This window comes from Cygnus olor, chromosome 12 (assembly GCF_009769625.2).
Source record: "Cygnus olor isolate bCygOlo1 chromosome 12, bCygOlo1.pri.v2, whole genome shotgun sequence".
Taxonomy (NCBI): domain Eukaryota; kingdom Metazoa; phylum Chordata; class Aves; order Anseriformes; family Anatidae; genus Cygnus; species Cygnus olor.
The window spans coordinates 6,983,351-7,003,124 of NC_049180.1; the positions used below are offsets into that span (position 1 = coordinate 6,983,351).

The window sequence follows — 19,774 nt, forward strand, 5'->3', positions numbered from 1 at the left end:
CTACACTTTAATAAGTCTTGCCATTTCTTGTTTATCAAGGACATCAGGCTCTGAAAGCACAATTTGCTAGATTATAAGTTTGCTGTAAGAGGTGTGAGCAGCCCTCCCCGCATCACTCTACCCAATACCCACAGTACCTCTCAGTCTATGCCAATCATTCATCTGTAAATCATTCCAGTTGTTTAAAGGGGTCTTGAAGGCCCCTGACTTCTATACAGTTCAAGCAGGGCTGATTTATTACCCCTCCCCCAGTTACACTTGTTTAGCTTTCCCAAGTCCAAAAAGAATCTATTGATACAGCTAAGGGCTTTACATAAAGCTGAACCTTCAGGCAATAAGACTACTTGGCAGGCACTCACTAAGTTCTGTTACACTTTTTTTTTTTTCTCTATTTAATTCTAATTTTACTTCCCACTTTTCCCCATAATTTCTTATTGCTGAGGTGGGCACTTACAGAGACAGGCAGTACTGCTATTAAAAGAATCAATACTTACATTGCACAATAGTTATACTGCTTTATTCTATTTGCATCCTGTGCCCTTCATTTGTGAAGAATAGTGATCAATTATGAAGATCTGTCAGGTTTGTTATTACATGAGATCATTTATTCTGTTAAGAGGATACAGCAAAGTCAGCAAGCCAAGAACATATAGTCAACTACAGTTTCAAAGGCTACAGCTGAATCCCGTAACAAAGACAAGTGTATTTCCTACATTCAAAACTTAAAGCCTAAGACCAACAGGACAACTCTCTTCAGTCTGACTGCTAAGGAAACATTATCAAGATTCACAATATGCAGCTTGAAAATTTCTGAAAAACTTTCTAATAGTGCTTTTGCCTAAAGGTTTTCCCTTAAAGGTTTCCTGTGATTTGTGAAAACAAAGAGAGCAGTACTTATCAGATCCTTTTTATACTGGACCAAGAGAATTACATAATTATCCATAGATGGCCCTGTTCAGATTCTTTGGGAATTACAGTTAGGGCATGCAGCTGTGGTCTTCCCTTCCCTCTCTAAGACAATGTCAAATTGAATTTGCCAAAATTTATGGATGTCCAAGTGCACTGTAGCAGGTCAACAGAAAAGCAGCAGCTATTAGCAGAGTACAGCTTCCAGATCTGTAAAAGCTTGATATCTGTGTGATTAAGCTCTACTATCGTAATCAAACAGGTTGGATGCCATACCATTAAACTTGCAAACACATTCAATTGCTAACTAACAAACGACTCTAGTTCCATACACCTGTATGTCAAATCCAGGCAAGCAAAAGTTGAGGTAAGGTCAAAGACAGACTTTGTTTCTTAAGGTTTCATGGTTTTGCTTCATGAGATAAAAGACAAAGGCGAGAAATTCTTATAGTGATTTTCAACTAATGCTTTGAATAGAAATTTCTGAATATTTAAACTTTTTCTCACAGTGGGCATTCTGATACTTGTAGCCATATCTAAGGACCTTTAACCACTAAACTGCTTGAAACTGAAAATGAACATAATGCAGAGTCTAGGAGAGATGCCAGAACTGCAAGTTCTCTGCTTATCTACAGAACAGGTACAGTCGAAGTATAACACGTTCAAGATATTTTCTCGGCAAACATCTCACTAATTTTGAAAGGACTATGTTAACGATAAATGTTTGTTCATTCTGCATACCCATTCAGCAGTGATTTAAGGAGCTAATTAGTGCTGACAATAATTTTGGAAGGAGGTTGAGGCCCTGATCCTAAATGAGCTTAAGCACCCATTATCTCTTTTATCTCATGCCACCTGAAAGCAATGTACCTTGGAGGAGCTGAACCCAGACTCTACTATAAGACATACAGCCCTTCACATTGACTGCTTTCCTGTTCTGCAGTTAGAGAAATTCAGGCACAAAGAATCCATTACACGCTTGTGCTTTGACCTTACAGATAGGAAGAATGGATGTGGCTCTGACAGCATGAAGAGGAGCTTGACCCCAGGTACTAAAACCAGTAAGGTTTAAGTTACTTGGAACCTCAAATTCCCAAATGAGCTGTCATTTAGCTCTATGAACATTTAAAGTCTTGAATTAAATTGCTGCCATAAAAATGTATCAGATACTAAATATCTGCTTGGAAGTATACTTAATATCACCAACAGCCTTACATATTTGTTCCTCCACTGAAGCAGGATGCTTTATAGGCCTTCCTCTGCCATTCTGCCTTGTGGGACATAAGGCAGAAACTGACCTTAAACCACACAAAACCAATTCTCTTTCTAGATTAGTCTGCTCCTGGCCAGACCTACACAATATAGTCTGTGCTATCTCCATGGCCAATTTTTCTTCTCAGTTCATATTTAAATTCTACAGAATGTAGTGTAGATTTGCCAGCACAGTGGTAGAAATGCATTTAAAACTGAACTTTCCTCGTTTCTTGTAATTTTTCCATATATCTTGCAAACAGTTTTCTTTTAAATCGTGAATAATCTTAGCATGTGCATTTGTAGATACAAAACCAGAGTCTGTATCCTCCTCTGAATTTGGCCCAATGACACTCGTGTTACTGTGCCAGTCCTAGGTCTGTTGATAAGTTACACGAGCAATGACAAGAGGCAGAGAAACAATTTAGAAGAAAAGAAATGCAATTTAAAATGTGTTATGCCTATCTACATTTGTAATTCTAGTCATGGATCCTATCTGTTTGTAAATTTCAAAGCAAAATATCTCTGAACTTGTGAAGTCAGTGCAGATATGCTCATCTTTTTCTTGCCGCATAAAATTAGACACATACCAGGCAACTGTGAGCTGATTAAAAGAGTCTCTCCACCAAAATAAAAGAAGCCAGGTCTTGTTATAAACTTGGGTGCTGACTCTTGACAGAGGTAAGAATTTAAGGTGCATTGAGATGCTTATGAGATTCCTACTATTGTGAGAACTTTAACAACTGGTTATATGCTGAAAAGTGACTCTGAATAAATATCATTGTGAAGTTTCAAATTTATTTTCCCTCGAAGTCTTACAGAATAAATTTGCCCACTTTACAGGTAAAGATGCATTTTCTCTAGCTGACAGCCCTGCAAACTCTGAAAGTCACAGCTGTGCTCTTGACTTGCACATTTCATTACTGCCGTTCTGAAGTGGCATCTTAGTTAAAACTCTATTGTTAATGTAAGAGACAAAAAACAAAAATAAATAAATCTAAACTCCTTCCCAACAGCTCTGATTGTACAGGACTAACAAGAATAAGACAACCCTGGAAACATCTTTCTTCTCATATAGGAAGGAAGAAGACATACAGGGAACAGATCTAATGAGTGTGAAGGGATCCCTATACTCAGCTGCATTTTTCTCCAGGAGAGAAGGAATACAGGGACAAAATTCTGTTCAGGCAAGCAATGACTAGATTTTCTGAACTCAGTGAATTTTCTGACATTCCTCTACAGCCTATCTGCCAGTCTAGGCTGCTTATGCAAAAATTAAGAAATATATCATCCCAAAATTAAACAACTCCCGTTTCAACCATGAAAAATCTCATTTGTGTCCAGCTCAAATTGTAAGTAAAGGTGTCATTTCCCTAACACATACTACTACTGTGATTGGCTTAATAGTAACTCTAGAGAGCAACATATTCAGCCTTGGCCAAAAGGCAGCTGTGTCCCAGAGCCAGCAAATGAAGGTAGCTTATGCACCACATTCATTTCCTTTGCTCAGAGATCAGAACTGGCAGTTTCATCAGTACCAGTACACCTGTTCTGCCCAGAAGAAGTAATAAATTGCCAGAGCTTATTTCCAGATTGTTTGTGTCTTTTGTTGGGATGTGTGGAGTCTCCTCTCATGTTGACAAGAATGTTTAATATACACAGAGCCATACTGAGTGCTTCTACGCTGTGTCTAGCCCTGACAGATCACTCTAGTTAGACCAGTGCTTATAGCTGTGATGGTTGCAGCTTCTGTGGTCTATGAGGTAAATCTTCAAACTGCTGATCTGAAGTCGTCCCTGACTCTACTGGAACTCCTCTGTGGAAAATCTCTTACTTTAGCTTCATACTTGAAGACAATTGGCCTCATGATATACTAGGAAACTGTGCAACCTGGAGTACATTTACTCATTAAGCCTCAGATATAAATCCTTTAACAGGCCTCAAATATATAGAACAACTAGTCCACATCCAAAGATTACTATAAAGCTATAACCATTGTGAATGGTAGACAGAAATCACTCTGAGATTTGATTTTCCTGAATCATAAAGATTCACCATAAAATCTAGTTATGAGCAACATTTAAAAAATGAGCTTCAGTGCATGAAATGTTAGAGACATTTGCAATCCTTTGGAAAAATAGTTTCCTGTTCAATATCAAATTTTAATCATTCTCTCAAAGTTGTCTGAACAGAAACGTGTTACTTTCTCACAGGCAGGTCAAGGAGACATAAATGTTAGCAAGGTGTGTTCTAAAAGTTTTGTGTAACATATACAGTATACCCTGGGTATGGGGAGAGCAGGCTTCAGGCTGCTCAGGAATGAGTTAGTGAGGTCCCCTGGGAAACTGCTTTTGAAGGCACTGGGGTCCCTCAGTGCTGGTCATGTTTTAAGTACCATGTCTTAAGAGCACAGGAACATGCAGTTCCAAAATGCTGGAAGTCAAGAAGGCAGGGCAGAAGGCTGGCTTTGCTGGGCAGGGATCTTCTAGAGATTAGGTGGAAAAAGAAAGTGTATGGCTACTGGAAGCGAGGTCAGGTGATGCAGGAGCGCTACAGAGATGCTGTTTGCCATTGTAGGGAGAATATTTGTGCACCCAAAGCTCCATTAAAGCTGAAGCAGGCCAGTACTGCAGGGGATAATAAAAAGGGCTTTTAAAAATATGTTAACAGCAAAAGGAGGACCAGAGATAACATTGGTCTGTTACTTGATGAGGATGGAAACCTCACAAATAGGGTCACAGACAAATCAGAGATGTTTCATGCCTTTCTTTGCCTCTGTCTTCAACACCAGTGAGGGGCCCTGTGACTCTCCAGAGCCCTGAGTTGGAGAGCTGTGACTGCAGGAACAACTCCCTGTCATTGATATGATTCTGTTATTTTTATTAAGATAAGTCACGCTATGTCATCAAAGTTGACTGCAGTATACAGTTGTAAAATCAGTGTGAGATAAAAATCATGCCCAGTATGAACATAAAAATTAAGTAACATTCCTTTCTTTTTAACAGCTAGGACTGAGTGTCATGATTCAGTTTGTGTTGGGGATTTCAAGATTTTGAATAAGAAATGAGTAGAGTTCTTGGCTGGAATTCATTGGCTTATTCCCAGTAAAATCTTTTGTACGGATGCACAAGAGCTCGTGCATGAGCATAGGATGAAAGGATCTGTGAGAGAACTGGCAGTTGTATTTTGCATGGAACATTTCAGGACTCTTGATTGGAGTCCTTCAGTTTTTCCTTCAGACAGGCTCCTAAATGGTAGCAAAATGCGTATGTTGCATGGTGTGCAGAAAGGACATTAATGTGCTGATCTGGGCTCAAAACTTCATGAAGCTTTGAGAACTTTTCTGAAAAGCTATTGTAAGTTTGGAGAGAATAAAAATCTAGCATTTTATCTTATTATGTTTAGAGCTTTCAGAGGAAGTCTGGATATTATTTAGTAATACCCCAGCTCTGATGGGCCATTTTCATCTATAGATCTCAAAGAATTCTACATGAGAGAATTATTTCATCATCCTATTTTCTAGATGGGAAAAATGAAGCACAGAAAAACAACATGAGGTCCAGAATTTGAGCTATCAGCATCCCGTAGATGGTAACTTTATTCACCAAGCCACATGATATACTTTCCAGCAGAAACCCATCAGATGGGTAAAATTAATAAATACGCGGTATTTGATGCCTGTCTGGTAATAGCACTAAACCATTAAAGTGTCAACCAATATGTCAGTTTCAAAGAAGCTGAAAACTCCTGATTGCTCTTACTTAGAATTTCAACTAGCCTGCATGTTATTAGATCAGGTTTAATGAGTTATCTAACTAGTGACATAGGGTCAGAAGGACCCTAAGGACAGAAATCCTTTTTTTTTTTTTTTTTTTCTCACTTCAATTTGTAAATTTCCTTGGAAATTGGAAAGCCTTGCAATATTTCCACAGAAAATGATAATTATTTTTTTCCCATTTTTTGATGCACATGTAAATCTCATGAGCCAGACATGCTAACAGGTCACACTCCATCCAATTTGTTCCTGCCATTCTACAGCAATACAGTTTTGAACTTATACTGCCATATTTATTCATTTTATTAATACTGGCCCATAGCTAAACCAAGCATTTTGAACTCCCTGAGAAGCTTTCAGCTACAGGAAAACTGGGGGTAAATCAAAAGGCCCATATGGCACGAGTAGCATCCTCTTTGGAGTAAAGTGGAGAGACATGTGGAGAGCAAAGTAACAATCCCTGTGCTACCCTACTTCCTATGTGTAGAAATTAATATTCAAAGCACTGGTTCTTCGTAAAGACCTTAGATAATCAACCCGACTGAAGTCAAAGGATTGTAAAATGCCTCTTTTCACAGACAGTCACTTCTCAGGTTTAGATCTGGTCCTATCTCTTTGAAACATGCATTTCTTGTTCACTTTTTATGGATAGAATCTTCTACATACATTCTGAAGTAACACTAGAGGGCAACAATGCATGAGATATTCAGAATTTGTGTGCCTGAGAGGGTATGAAATGGGTGGTCTTCATTTGTTAACAGTTAAACAAAATTTACCCTTTGCTTCATGCATTTGCTTTAATTTGAAAAGGACTTATGCTGAAATAGAAATGGAGGATGAAAATGATTCCCAGAGGACCAGAAAGAAAAAAATTGCTTTCTTTTTCACAGTGCTGTGATAATCTTAAAAGAAATTGAGTCTTTTTTTTGAGAAGGATACAGGGAATCGGTGTCTCTTTGAAACAAAGTACTTGACATTTTATGATCCCTGAATTTGTTCCTTATTTTGGTGAAACACTGACAGAGAAAGATCTATTAGGAAGGAAAGGAAAGAAGAGGAAAAAAGGAAAAGAGAAGAAAAAAAAAGGGAAAGAAAAGGGGAAAGAAAATAAAGGAAAAAAAAGAAGAGAAAGAAATTATAGAAGTAGTTACAAGTCATAAAAACTTTTTATTTCTTCATTATAGGTATCTCACATGCACATCCCAAATATTGTACTTACCCTTACTGTCAAGTCTCTCCATAAATTTTAGCTCTAAAGGCAGTTGATCTGTAAACTGAAAGAGTTTTGCAAGGGAGGGGAGGAAGGGTTTGGTTTGGTTCTCTTTGCTCTCAAATCTAATTTACCACCCTTTCATATAGTGTCTTGGGCCATATATTATTTCTAACAACATTGTTTGCTCAGATTCCTATTAGTAAATGATATTGTCTAAAGCTTGGATGTTGTATAGTGCTGGAAAATAAAAATCTTTCCATCTTACTGCTTTCAAGTCTCAATAAATTCAAGGTACCTGGATGGCTTTTTTTCTTGAATTTACAGCTCTCGTGATTAACATCTTCAGGGTGCATTCAGACATCAAGAGAAGGTTTTGCTTCAAAAAGCTTTCGTTTAGGAACATCAAGTGCAAAATTAATGATTCAGGATTCAGTCTGGAAAAAAAAAAAGATATAAGTGTGAAGTGAACCTTTAATGGTCTGTTAGAGGGAGTGACTGCTTAGAAGAGTTTTTATCTGCACTTCCTGCTACTTCAATAATAATAATAACAGTAACAGTAATAATGCCTACCTCTTGTATTTCACTTCCCATCAGCAGAACTCAAGTAATTATGTTCATTTCTTATTTTGAAGCAAGTGTTATCAAAGAAAGGAATGTGATAATGCAGTATGTGTTTTCCACTGCTTGTGTTTTTAAGCAATGTAGCAGGACTAGTTTTCTGTCCTTTTCTGAGGTAGGATACAGAGGAGTACCAAATACCAAATAAAATCTTTCTGAGCACCCAAATTTTACCGATCACTATAATTTCCTTAAAGGTGTGGATCATATTGTGGCCACACAGGGAGTCTAGCTATTTTGAGTAGACAAAATATTTGCTACATTTAAAAGCCTCACCATTTCTGCTTTCAAATATATAGCACAAGACTAGCATGAAGCTACATTAGTACGGCATGTTGATGGGATGCTTGACTGGTACAAGACGGGTAATTTAAAAGCAGCAGATTATGTTCTTTGTAAGAAAAAGAATAAAGGATCAGTCTTAAAATGCTCATCAGTCTGAGTGGGCTTCATTTTTTTTCTTCCTGCAGCCAATAGAAAATTATCTTGCCATATGAAATTAGTTCAGGTCATGATGGTGCAGCTGTAGAGCTAGAGGACAAATCATGGAGATTGCTCAGAACAGACTCTCAGTTTTCATGTTGCATGTAATGAGCCTTTTGGTTGAAATATTTGTCATGATGTACTTTGTTGCCAGTATAAGATGAATGTGGTTCCTGTGTATTTGAGCCTCCCCAAGATAATTATTGATATTCAACTGTTTCTCCTTTATGTACATTCACTTCAACATTGGCAGGTTATGAAAGGGGACAATAAGGATAGTCATATAGGTCAGGTTTCCCTGAAGCGATCTTGCCTCTAATGCTGGTGTTCTCTTCTTTAACCCAAATGTAAAGATGAATAGTAACAATTCATTTCAGCTACATATTATTAATTTTAAGCAGTCTAATTTTTCTTTCAGCCACTTTATACTACCCACATGTAATGACCCTTGCCCACATAAATCAACGAGGAAGATTTCATTTGGTTACTGATGAACCCAGTTCTGTTCATTCCCAGCCTCTTCCTCCAAAACACTGAACATAATGCTCAGTATTTTCTTAGTCTTCTTGAAGAAGTAATGCATAACTAAACCCTTCAGTGAAACTTGGAAAATTGCCCTTCATCTCCTAAATGCTGACTATTAACTACAGGAATTTTAAGTGCTTTGCTCTATTGTATTTAGCTCTACTATACTAGATTATCCTTCATTTTTGCACTGTCCATTGTGGTTGAATAAGGTGATAATTAAACACATGCAGTCTATAGAACAGAAAGTGTTATTCAAAACTAACCATCAAAGGTCACAGAACAAATACATTGACAACTTGCTAAGAAGAGAGATTATCCAAAGTCTTGACTTGGTGTTAGCTCAAATCCCCAAACAGGAGAGAGTTTTATTCCCTCTCAATTCCTTTGTTGTTTTGGGATTTCTACGTATTGCTTAGATTTAATTTCTATCAAAGCCATCCCATCAACTCTGTTGACTGCTTGGTAAAATTCCCTTCTACACTCGGGTCAGTATGTACTGAAGAAGAAGGTTATCTGCACTATTAAACCTTTGACTTCTCGTCCTTTGAAGAGATCGTTTTGCATTTTGCTATGGCAGAACTGTAATTAGATCTGTTAATTAAGGACAGAATGAACTTTTTAAAAACTCTAAACCCTTTTGCATTTTTGATAAGTTTGCTTAGGTTGCTACTGACCTTCGTACAGGGTTTGCCACTGCTTATTAATTGTTAAATTTTAATTAGGCATGCTGATGAATGTGCTAGCCTTTGCAATAAATAAAAGGTAGCTTCATTTTTAATCAGATATTTACAAGTCTACAGTGAAATTATCTGCTTTCCTAGAACACATATCATTTCATTTAACATATTTTGATAACAGTAATTGGTGGTATATAAAAAAACCAAACATATATATAATGACTCCCTGGTTCAGAGACTGGATTACCAGTGCAAGATAAGCTAAGACGTTGGATCTTAAAAACATTCCACAGGCACTTGAGCTAAATGACTTTAACAGTTGGTCAGATATTCCTGGTATTTTTACTGAAATTCTTCTAAAACTTTTCTTAGAGAAGAAACAACTCTTCTTACAGAAGAAGCAGGTCAGACTGGGGACGGGGGAAAATAGAAAGGTGAGAAGATGAAGAAGAGGATGACTTTTCATGACTGAGGGAAACGAAATTTGCAACACTAGCAAGTAACCTGCTTTTTTTTTTTTTTTCTTTTCCAGTAACCTGTCCCATGCTTGTGTCTACTGACCCATTCAGGGACTCTGCAGACACACCAAGAACGTTGTGAAGCAAAATAATGGGAATCTGTCCCAAACTCCATTGAAATCAAAGGGTAACAGGGATCGAAATATTTCTTTGTGATTGACCAACAGCCCCATATATGAAAGAAATGGCAAATATCTATCCTGTGTGATCACTCTGGTAGAATTAACAACCACCCTGTTTGTATGCAACCTCTTGCCACTCCCATTTCTTACCTTTGTGAAGGATCATCAGAGAATCTTCTCATGATGAATGAGATATTTAATCAGCTACATCCTTTACCTATACAGATGTAGCAATCCCCAGCTGCTAACACAGCACACAGTATATAACTTTATCCCCAGTTTCAATGCCATAACTATAAGCTGTGCAGCAAACTGAAAATACTAGAGACGGTGACTGAAGTCCTGGTTCAGGTTGAGGGAAGTGACAAATGTCACCCTTCCCACACAGTCCCTGCCTAACTTCAGAGATCAACAGCCAAATGCTCTGCACTGCTTTTATCGGGACCCACCACATACATAATAAAATGCTGCTTCAGTCAGTGCTGATCTTCTAGCTGTTTCACTATTTGCCTTGAAGAAAGAGCACATATGATTCACTTTTTGCTGGGAAATTTATGCAGTATCTCCTCACAAGGACTGGATAACTAGATAATTGTCATGTTGTCTGTCTTATTACTGACAAAATGCAACTTAAATTTCATTAGGGATGAACCAAATGGGTTTTGAAAGCAGATGAAGTGCTCTACTCAGAACTGTGTGTGTAGTGCCGGGGGTTCCCTGTCCTCTGACCATCTCAAAGCATGTGGTCACTGCTGTTTGGTTTGATGCCAGTTCTTCAAGTGTCGAGTGCTGCTTTCAAGATTCACACTGCAAGCAGCAGGGCTGATGATTGACTTGCCAGGGTGATTTCAGGCAGTCATGAAAGTGCTTCTTTTCAAAGGCTGGTGCTTTGGGAGCATTCTACCATACTGTGGGAATATTTTGCTAGTGGTACACCTAGCTGCTAACTGGACTTACAGTGATGAAAGGCCTGAGAATTCAGAGACAGTAGGCAAATTCATTTTCTGGGTCCTAATAAGTACATCTTCTCAGAAAACAAGTTTCAGCTGATTCCTTACATGGGACTCTGTGATATGTGTTTGACATATTATGTCCTGACATTGAAAAAGAAACCTAAGTCCATTTTCAGAGAGTGTTTGAGTAATCTGTCTGCTCTTAACCCTGTTTTATCCACAGATGTTCCCAGCAAGTCTACTGAGAATCGGTTCTTCTTCAGAAATCAGGTATGATTGCATGACTGGCTTCACTTTTCCTTTCAATAAAAAGCAAGAGAAATATCTGAAAGCTTTCCCCCTTACTGACATAAAAATGGCATTACATCTTCAGCTCAGGGTGGGACATGCTTCATCTGATACTTCAAGACACAGGCTAATGCATCTTATGCAGTACTGTTGATTTAAGTGAAGACCAAGACCCTAGCAATACAGTTGTAACTGCAACAGAAAATGGGGTATGAAATAAGGCAGCGTATCAGTCTTTTTAATAATGATCTCCTCAGAGCCATATTAACGAGCTAGAAGCAAAGAATTATGGTTGAGCAGAATTTCTTCCCCTTGAACTTAGAATAGCAGCAGGACATGAAGGAGCTGTAATAGAATGTTATTTTACAAGAAGTAAATAATGTAATAGAGTCTATAAGGATGTCAGCAGGAGAGTTAGAACTGTCATAGCATAATCCTGACTTGAGCAGCAATGTGTGAAAAAGTAGCCTGCAGCAGTTTTTCCAGTACTTCAATAATTTCTGCTTTCTCACTGATCTTTGTTTACTCTACTTACCTTGTCAAAAAAATGTTTTACCTTATGTTAAAATGCAAGTTAAAAGAGGGAAATGTATTCCCAGAAATCCCAACTTTTTGAAGCATACATATTTTCTTTTCTTTTTGGGCTGTGGAAAAGATGGGAGAATTGTATTCCTTTTACTTAAATAATATGAAGAGCAGTAAAGTCATACATAAAAAGAAAAATCCTATGTCTTTGTTGCCTTTTTTTTTTTTTCCTTCTAATGAATAATTCAAAAAATTGGCAGTATTACACCTCACATTCTTGTGGTATGATGGCAGTTTTTCCAAAGAGTCCTCAAATGTAAGCTCAGGAGGGTCATGAAACTACACAGTTATCATTCCTGGAATACAACAACATCTTCCAAGATAGTGCAGCACATTTATATATACAATTATTGAAGCAAGCCAAGGAGGGCAAGTTTGCAACTAAATAAACAGCACATATCAAACTGAAATTACAAAAAAAGAGGAGGGGGGCTGTCACTTTTTTGTAATTTCTCATTTCGTGTGACATCTATTTAAATTTTCTTAAACCACTAATATAGGAATGTAATAAAGAAGGGAGGAACAAACTAAACATAACTTTTATGATGGCTTTGCTCCTGCCTTGACGTCATGCAAAGAATTCAGAGCATGCACCCCCAGAAGAACACTCTCACAAGTCTTCCCTAGCACAAATTCAATCTGACTTTCAACAGGATCTAGGCACCTAAAAAGGAAAGTAGTTTCCTTTCAAGAATGCTGTTTCCATTGATACTTTGCTGGCTGGTGCTGTGGCAGAACCCAAGATCCTATGCAGTTCTCTCACCCCATCCTAGCCATAGCCTCAGGAACAGTATGCCATGCTTTTAATTCTAAGTGTATTGGCTTCCCTAAGTTTGAATTAGACCTTTAACATCAGTTTGGTGTAATGTGTTTGTATGGAATATTTGTCTCGGTTTTAAGGAAATACATTATAAACCTTTCACTGAGAATATGAGATATTGCATTGTCCTTGAAATTGCATTAGGTCCTTCAAAGCCATTTAATCTCAATTAAAGCAAAGCATACAAGATAAGGTGCTCTGAAGATGCATTAAAGCGTGTTATAGTGCCAAGCCTCCATGCTCTTTGACACATCCTAAAAGCACTGTGGCATTGGTTTAAAGGTACGGTTCAAAAATCTCCTTGTGACCCATTATCCATGGATCATTAGTATAATTCAGAACTATTGCAGTGTATTGTGCCAATGTGTGCTAACAAGAACTGTTAATGTATGAAGTCTTGACATGATAGATTGTAATGCCTCTGGCTCTGTCATGTCAATGGAAGTTTATGCATTAAATAAAACACACCAGGGGATTCGATAGCTCAGAGATTGGGAATGCACTATAAAGCCTTTTAATTCAAAATCGCCATTTGTAATCTATGCTGAAACTGCAAAGCTTGACCTTGGATGGATGGTCAGAAGTTTATATGAAAGAAGTTTAGCGTTCTCAGTACAGTCCTTCCACTACAGGACAGCATCCTTCGTATAATTCCTATTGGGATCTTAAGGACTGTAGGCGATATGAAGCCTGAGCTACTCTCACAGCTGAGTGAGCACAAGACATTTCAGGGCGACATGAGCAAGTTTATGTTGCCATTGATTTTCCTGCACTAATTCAGAGGATAAACAGAGGACTCAGTTCTCCAGAGTTATCAATCTGGCACCTTTCAAGCACATTTAGATTGGCATGGGCTTTTATTTTCTGTTTTCTTTTTTTTCACTTCCTAATTACATGTTAAATGCAACAGTGTTAACAGATGTCACTAGAATACAATTCCCAAGGATTTCAAGAGCAAATAACCATAGGAAAAAAAAGGATTCACAAAAAAATATCTCACTATCCCGATCATTTAGAACTGTAAAATAAACTATGTTATTTTCTTAAATACCTATTTTTTTACAGTTATTTTTGTAATAAATTTTTTCCAAAGTTGCCAGCAAACTGTTGAATCACAAGCACACAGGAAGAAGATGGTGCAACAGTGAGAATTTTCTCCTAACGAAACTACGAAAGGCAATGGCTTGTGGTTTTTGCAGTGGTCTCACCTCCATATCTATAATGTAGTATATAGAAAAATCTTACTGTGGCAGAAAATGTATTCATATTAGTGACAAGCTAAAAACCACAACAAACAGAGATACATTAGTACCACTCTATTCTGGGTCTATTTCCTACCTGCCTTTTGGGCTTAGAAAACCATTTTTGTATTTCAACTCTCCTTAATCTGTTAACAGTGATTTTTAAAAATAACTCACCTACTACATAAGCTTGTTGCTAATAAATTTACAGTTGGTTTAACTGATAAATCTAAGAAAAGAATTACATAGGAACATGAAGTAATTAATATATGAGAATGCCTACTTCGATTCTCACATAATAATGAGTTCAGAAGCACAGAGCTTCCATAGGTCTCAAGGAAGGCAGTGAAAGCTGCAAAGATTAAGAAAGATCTGCTTTTATAAGTCGCCTACATGTGGACATGCCAGAGCTGATGCCTACAAATATTGTAACCTCAGGTATAACAATAGCTGATGGGTAGTTGAACCTCTTTTTGGAGTCCCACTAGGTTTGCACAATTATTTTTCACTAATATAGATAAGGAATTTTTAATACGTATCTATTTTGGACATGACAAAGCAGGTCATAAACAGGTAAGCACACTTACATAAAAACACTCAAGGCAGGCTATATGTGTAGTTCATGTACATGGACTGTATGTTTTTTTGTACTACCCAGGTCTACTGCCAAGAGTAACACTGAGAAAAGTAGAATAATCTGTGAAAACTGGGCTATATCTTCTGGGTTTTTATCTTCTTCTAGTCCACAGTGCCTGGAGCTGTAGCGGCACAACAGGTTCAGACAGATCTCTTCTGCACGTCCTGAGCTGTCTGGCTGAGGCAGGTCTGGTCTGGGAGCCATGCGGCCAGGCCAGCCAACAGCCAGCTGAAACCTGGCCAGAAAGAAATTGGTTTGTCTGGCCAGCTCATAGCATGGGAAAAGCAGATGTGTATATGTCTGCACCTCATCGGATCTTATTTTTTCCTTTTTTTCCTCTAGCTTTGCCTTGGGCTTTTGGGATGAGATCTGCCTGTTCTGAGTGTGGTCTCAGGGAGCTCTGATCCCACCGAAATGAGAAGGCCTATTAGCACCCTTCCCTCTGACATTTGCCCACAGGCCCTGAATTCTCCAACACCTAAACAGAAATTGGTCAACACCCATTGCAGAACAGCTTCAATTATGCGCTCCTGGTCCTTATACTCTGTCATGGAAAAAAAAAAAAACAACAACAGTTCCAACAAAATAAATTTTGTACTTTCACTGCTGCACTAGTGGATTCGCTACACTTAGTCCATTGTTTAAAATATGATTAGGACCCAGGTTTTATCACACAAGTGACCTGGTTCAGGCCCATAGTTCCAATACTTCTGGAACTATTTCAGTGATGAACTGTAGATGGAGTTATTAACTCACCAGAAGCATTTGACAGAGGAAAAAGAAAAGGCCCTCAACACATTTTTCTCTGAAACATTTATAAGCTCTTGCAATTGTTTGTTGATGTACTTAAAATAGTATATTTAAGAGCATGGGAATGGCAGCAAGCTATTTGAATTACTGAGGCACATGACAGGTCCCTGGTTGGAAATGCCACATGACTTCCTCCTGCTCATATACCACCACCCACCTCCAAACACTTCCTAATGAATTCTAGACCTGGAGAAAAAGACCAAAAGCCATAATTGTAACAGAAAAAGGAGAGATCTCAGAATTAAAAAAAAAAAAAAAAGACAAAACATTCCTAGAAATACAAACTGCCAAAACTGCTTGGATTAAGCTTGATTTTACGAGTAGTAATAACTCCTCACTGTTCTCCAGTGTTCATATAACATGATAGCTCACTTTATCTCTCTGTTTCATCTTTGTTTTCAGCTGAGTTTCAACAGTTTTTGAACTGGGACAATCACCAAACCTGTTTAGTAACATCACCATCATCCAACACAAGCAAAATCAACTTCATTTTCCAAGAAACACCTATTGTCTATTGAAAAGATTAGGGTGACATTCTCTTCCTTTGGAATGGAAGATTTTCTCTCAATTGTTACAATACTTGCATATTTCTAGGGAGCAGAACACCCAGTCATTAGTGGGTTAAGAAAATCCCCTGGAACTACATCACAAGCAAGTTCTATTCCTGTTCAGTGATTTATTTAAATGCAGTTATCTCTGAAGGATAAGAAACAAATCCTTAGGGTAGTCACAGAAGGAGGGAGTTAGGGCACAAGGGGATTTTTCACCTTCAGACTGAATTAACTGACTTCATTCTAAAATGAGGATAGTCAACTGGGATGGTTAACCAAGCATTTGTTCAAGACTGCAGCACATGACTAGCAGAGATGCTCTGCTGACCTGAAGGTGTTTTGGGTAATCTGAAACCTCAGCCATGGGAGCAAGTGAATTTCAGCAGAGACTACTGGGGCTGATAACAAACACCCAGTCCTAACTGGGATCCCAGAGAGCTGTTTGCTTTTAAGACACTCTTCATCTCCTCCTCGTCTATCCATTTTACAAGGGGTTTGGTATACATTTTTTTATCACTCTCAGCAACATGAAGCGATCAAGATAGTTTGTACAGTTAGGAAGCCTGCCTAATCTCTTCCAGCCAGCTGTTCTCAGCAGCTGAATGCCCAGACAAGTGTGGAAGTGCCTTCCTGCATGAGGAGATCCACAACTGAACCTCTGGAGCAAAGGGGACACGGCAGCCAGGGCACTGCTGCTGACGTACTGCACTAAGCCGGAGACACCGGTCTGTGTTTCAAAGAGCCCTTGCAGTCCCCTACAGAGCAGGTTTTTCATGGGGCCTGAAAGCAAGCTAGCTTAAGAGGTTCCTTGGGCTAGACCTGCTCTGCCCTCTTCCTGTCGGCTTTGGGTAATAAGCAAGGGCCAAGAGAAACCATTTGTTTTGAGGTCAATACAATGCGTCGTACCTTTTCAATACTCACATAGATTTTTTTATGTCTTCTGAACATGAACGAACATGCTGATTACCTTAACAGTACTTACTCCTATACACATAAATGCCCCTATTTGTACTAACCTGTTTCATATATACCTGATTGCCTAAAATCAGACCTTTAATTTACATAAAAGTATTGTAGGAGGTTGGCAAATTCTGACAATGACCACAAAGATGTTCATTACTGTCAATCAGAGCAAGGTGGTCCTAGTAGTTTCCACATAAGCTTACATAATAAGGAAATGCAAGTGCATAATGCAACAAGATAAACTGCACACAGAAAATCATCCACTTTTATAGGCAGTATGAAGATTATGATTTTAACCATCTCAAAAGTATCACAGAATCCCAGAATGGCTTGGGTTGGAAGGTACCTTAAAGATCACCCAGTTCCACCCCCTACCATGGGCAGGGACACCTCCCACCAGACCAGGTTGCCCAAAGCCCCATCTAGCCTGGCTTTGAACACTTCCAGGGATGGAGCATCCACAGCTTCTCTGGGCAGCCTGTTCCATGGCATCACCACCCACTGAGTGAAGAATTTCCTCTTAACATCTAATCTAAAACTTCTCTCTTTTAGTTTAAAACCATTCCCCTTGTCCTGTCATTGTCTGCCCAAGCAAAAATTCACTCTCCATTGTTTTCGTAAGTCCCCTTTCTTGAAGTGTTGAAAAGCTGCAATAAGGTTACCTTGGATCCTTCTCTTCTTCAGCCTGAATATCCCCAGAGAAATATTTTTGTTTTGAGAAATATTTGTCATAATCCTAATGATATTGCAATTACTCAAACTGAAAAATCTCCACACCTAGCAAGACAATAACTTGATGGCTTGCTAAAAGAAACAAGCCTTAATAATGTATTCCTGTTAAGATCCTGCATTAAATGGAAGAACTAATTGAAAAAATGTCTGATTCTCTGTTATTCTACAGCCACTTTAAAGTACTCTGATAAAACAGCCTTAGATTAATGCTGTTTACAGAGTATAGGAGAAATGGGAGTTCGGGCTAACATTTATATACTTGGAAATGTATAGCTATTTTTGTTATATTGTAATACCACCCCCCCCCCAATAGTAAATGAGATTTAATAGAACTGATGATTTGGTTATCCTGAGTACTTTTGATTATTAAAAGAACAGTATAAAATGCTTTGTGTTGTTGTTGTTAAGAATCACTAGAGGTCTCTCTAAACCTGCATCCATTTTATGTCATCTCTCACTCTTTTGAAGTGCTTGTGGATGAACTCTTATTTTGGACCATAGTTTCTGTTTATGCTTTAGACAATTTACCTCATATAACCTTAATGCTAGTGTATAACACCCACTTATTGAATTAATTGTTTAATAGGCCAATTAACTTCAGCTATTTCTCTAAGTGCGTAAATGAGATCATTCTGTTCCTCTACATAATATGACACTATTGTAATGAAAAGTTAAAGAAGATTGGATAAAGCAATGTAGCATTAGTCTTTCGGACAGGTTCCAAGAATTACTGTAGGCAGTGGGACTTTTGATATTGACTCCAGCTGCATCAGGATTTGCAAAAAACCACTTCACTACAACATGTTCATTAAGCTGTGTCATTTTCACAGATTCATATATCACTCCAGTAGCTAATGCACAGTTTAGTGTTAACTAATCTGTCTCACATTTCGTATTTCTTTCCAGATCACTCAACTGGTTGGTTTATTAAGTATTTTTTACACTCCTTACACATTAAGAGAACCTGACTTGCACATTCAGCACTCACTAAACAGGATTATCAACAAAGAATCTGAAGCAGCTGAGCTTTGGAAGAAATGCTGCCACAGCCATACTCAGAGTAGCATCTGCCCAATGAAGCACAGGAATTCCTTACCTTGTAACTCAGTGTCTTAAGCTGACTCCTGTTGGAGAGCCTGCACAGAGATCCACCTCAGCATCATTGCCATCTGTAAATTAACCTGTGGTAACTAAGGCAGCTTCCAGCTATTTATGCCACTCCTTCACTGGATGTCGTGTAATGGCAGCCACATGAGGGAGGTGTCACGTTGCAGTGGCTGCATGAGGGAGGAGGTGTTGCATAATGGCGGCTGCATGAAGGACCAGGTATCATGTAATGGCGGCCGTGTGAGGGAGGAGGTGTCCTGTAATGGCGGCCGCGTGAAGGACCAGGTATTGCTTAATGGCAGACGCGTGAGGGAAGAGGCGTCACATAATGGAGGCCATGTGAATGACCAGGTATCATGTAATGGCGGCTGTGTGAGGGAGGAGGCGTCGCGTAATGGCAGCCACGTGAAGGATCAGGTATCGCGTAATGGCGGCCACGTGAGGGAAGAGGCGTCACGTAATGGCGGCTGTGCCACACTGTCTCCATGCTGAGGTGAGACTCCCTTCTTTCCTGCTCCCCACCCTCGGTCATAGCGGCCTCCCCGTGCCTTTCTCTGCCTCTTCCCTTCTCTCCCTTCCCTGTGCTCCCAGGGTGGGCTGGGAGGCGAGACCTGTGCTGGAGGGCTGCCGTGAGGGTGAAGCCCTCTTCTCCAAAGGTAATTGAGTGACATTGGCAGTAGGGTGATGATAGGACCAGATGATCTTGAAGGTCTCTTCTAACCTTAATGATTCTATGATTCTGTGAATTCATGGCCTCCTGGCAAGAGTGACGGGACCCTCCATACATCCCCTGAGGTCTGCAGCCTGGACTATTCACGACTGCGCAGCAAAGGGGTCTCCCCTCAGCTCTGAGACCTAGCCCATTTCTCCCTGCTCTCTTCTCCCCATATTATAGCCTTTACCACCAGTCACTAGAAAAATGTGGAGAAGTGCTCAGGATTAGATGTCAAAGTGTCTAAATCTGACTTAAGTTTCATTGTTATTGGTTTATAATTT

The 19,774-nt window shown here is 38.9% G+C and overlaps 1 long non-coding RNA gene across 1 annotated transcript in view; it reads right to left on the minus strand.

Annotated features, from left to right (window-relative positions):
* LOC121076579 overlaps positions 1 to 19,774 on the minus strand; it is a 166,694-nt gene that overhangs the window by 45,399 nt on the left and 101,521 nt on the right. The window contains exon 4 of the long non-coding RNA XR_005823587.1: positions 7,441 to 7,579. This is a non-coding gene — a long non-coding RNA (uncharacterized LOC121076579). The remainder of the gene's footprint in view (positions 1 to 7,440; positions 7,580 to 19,774) is intronic.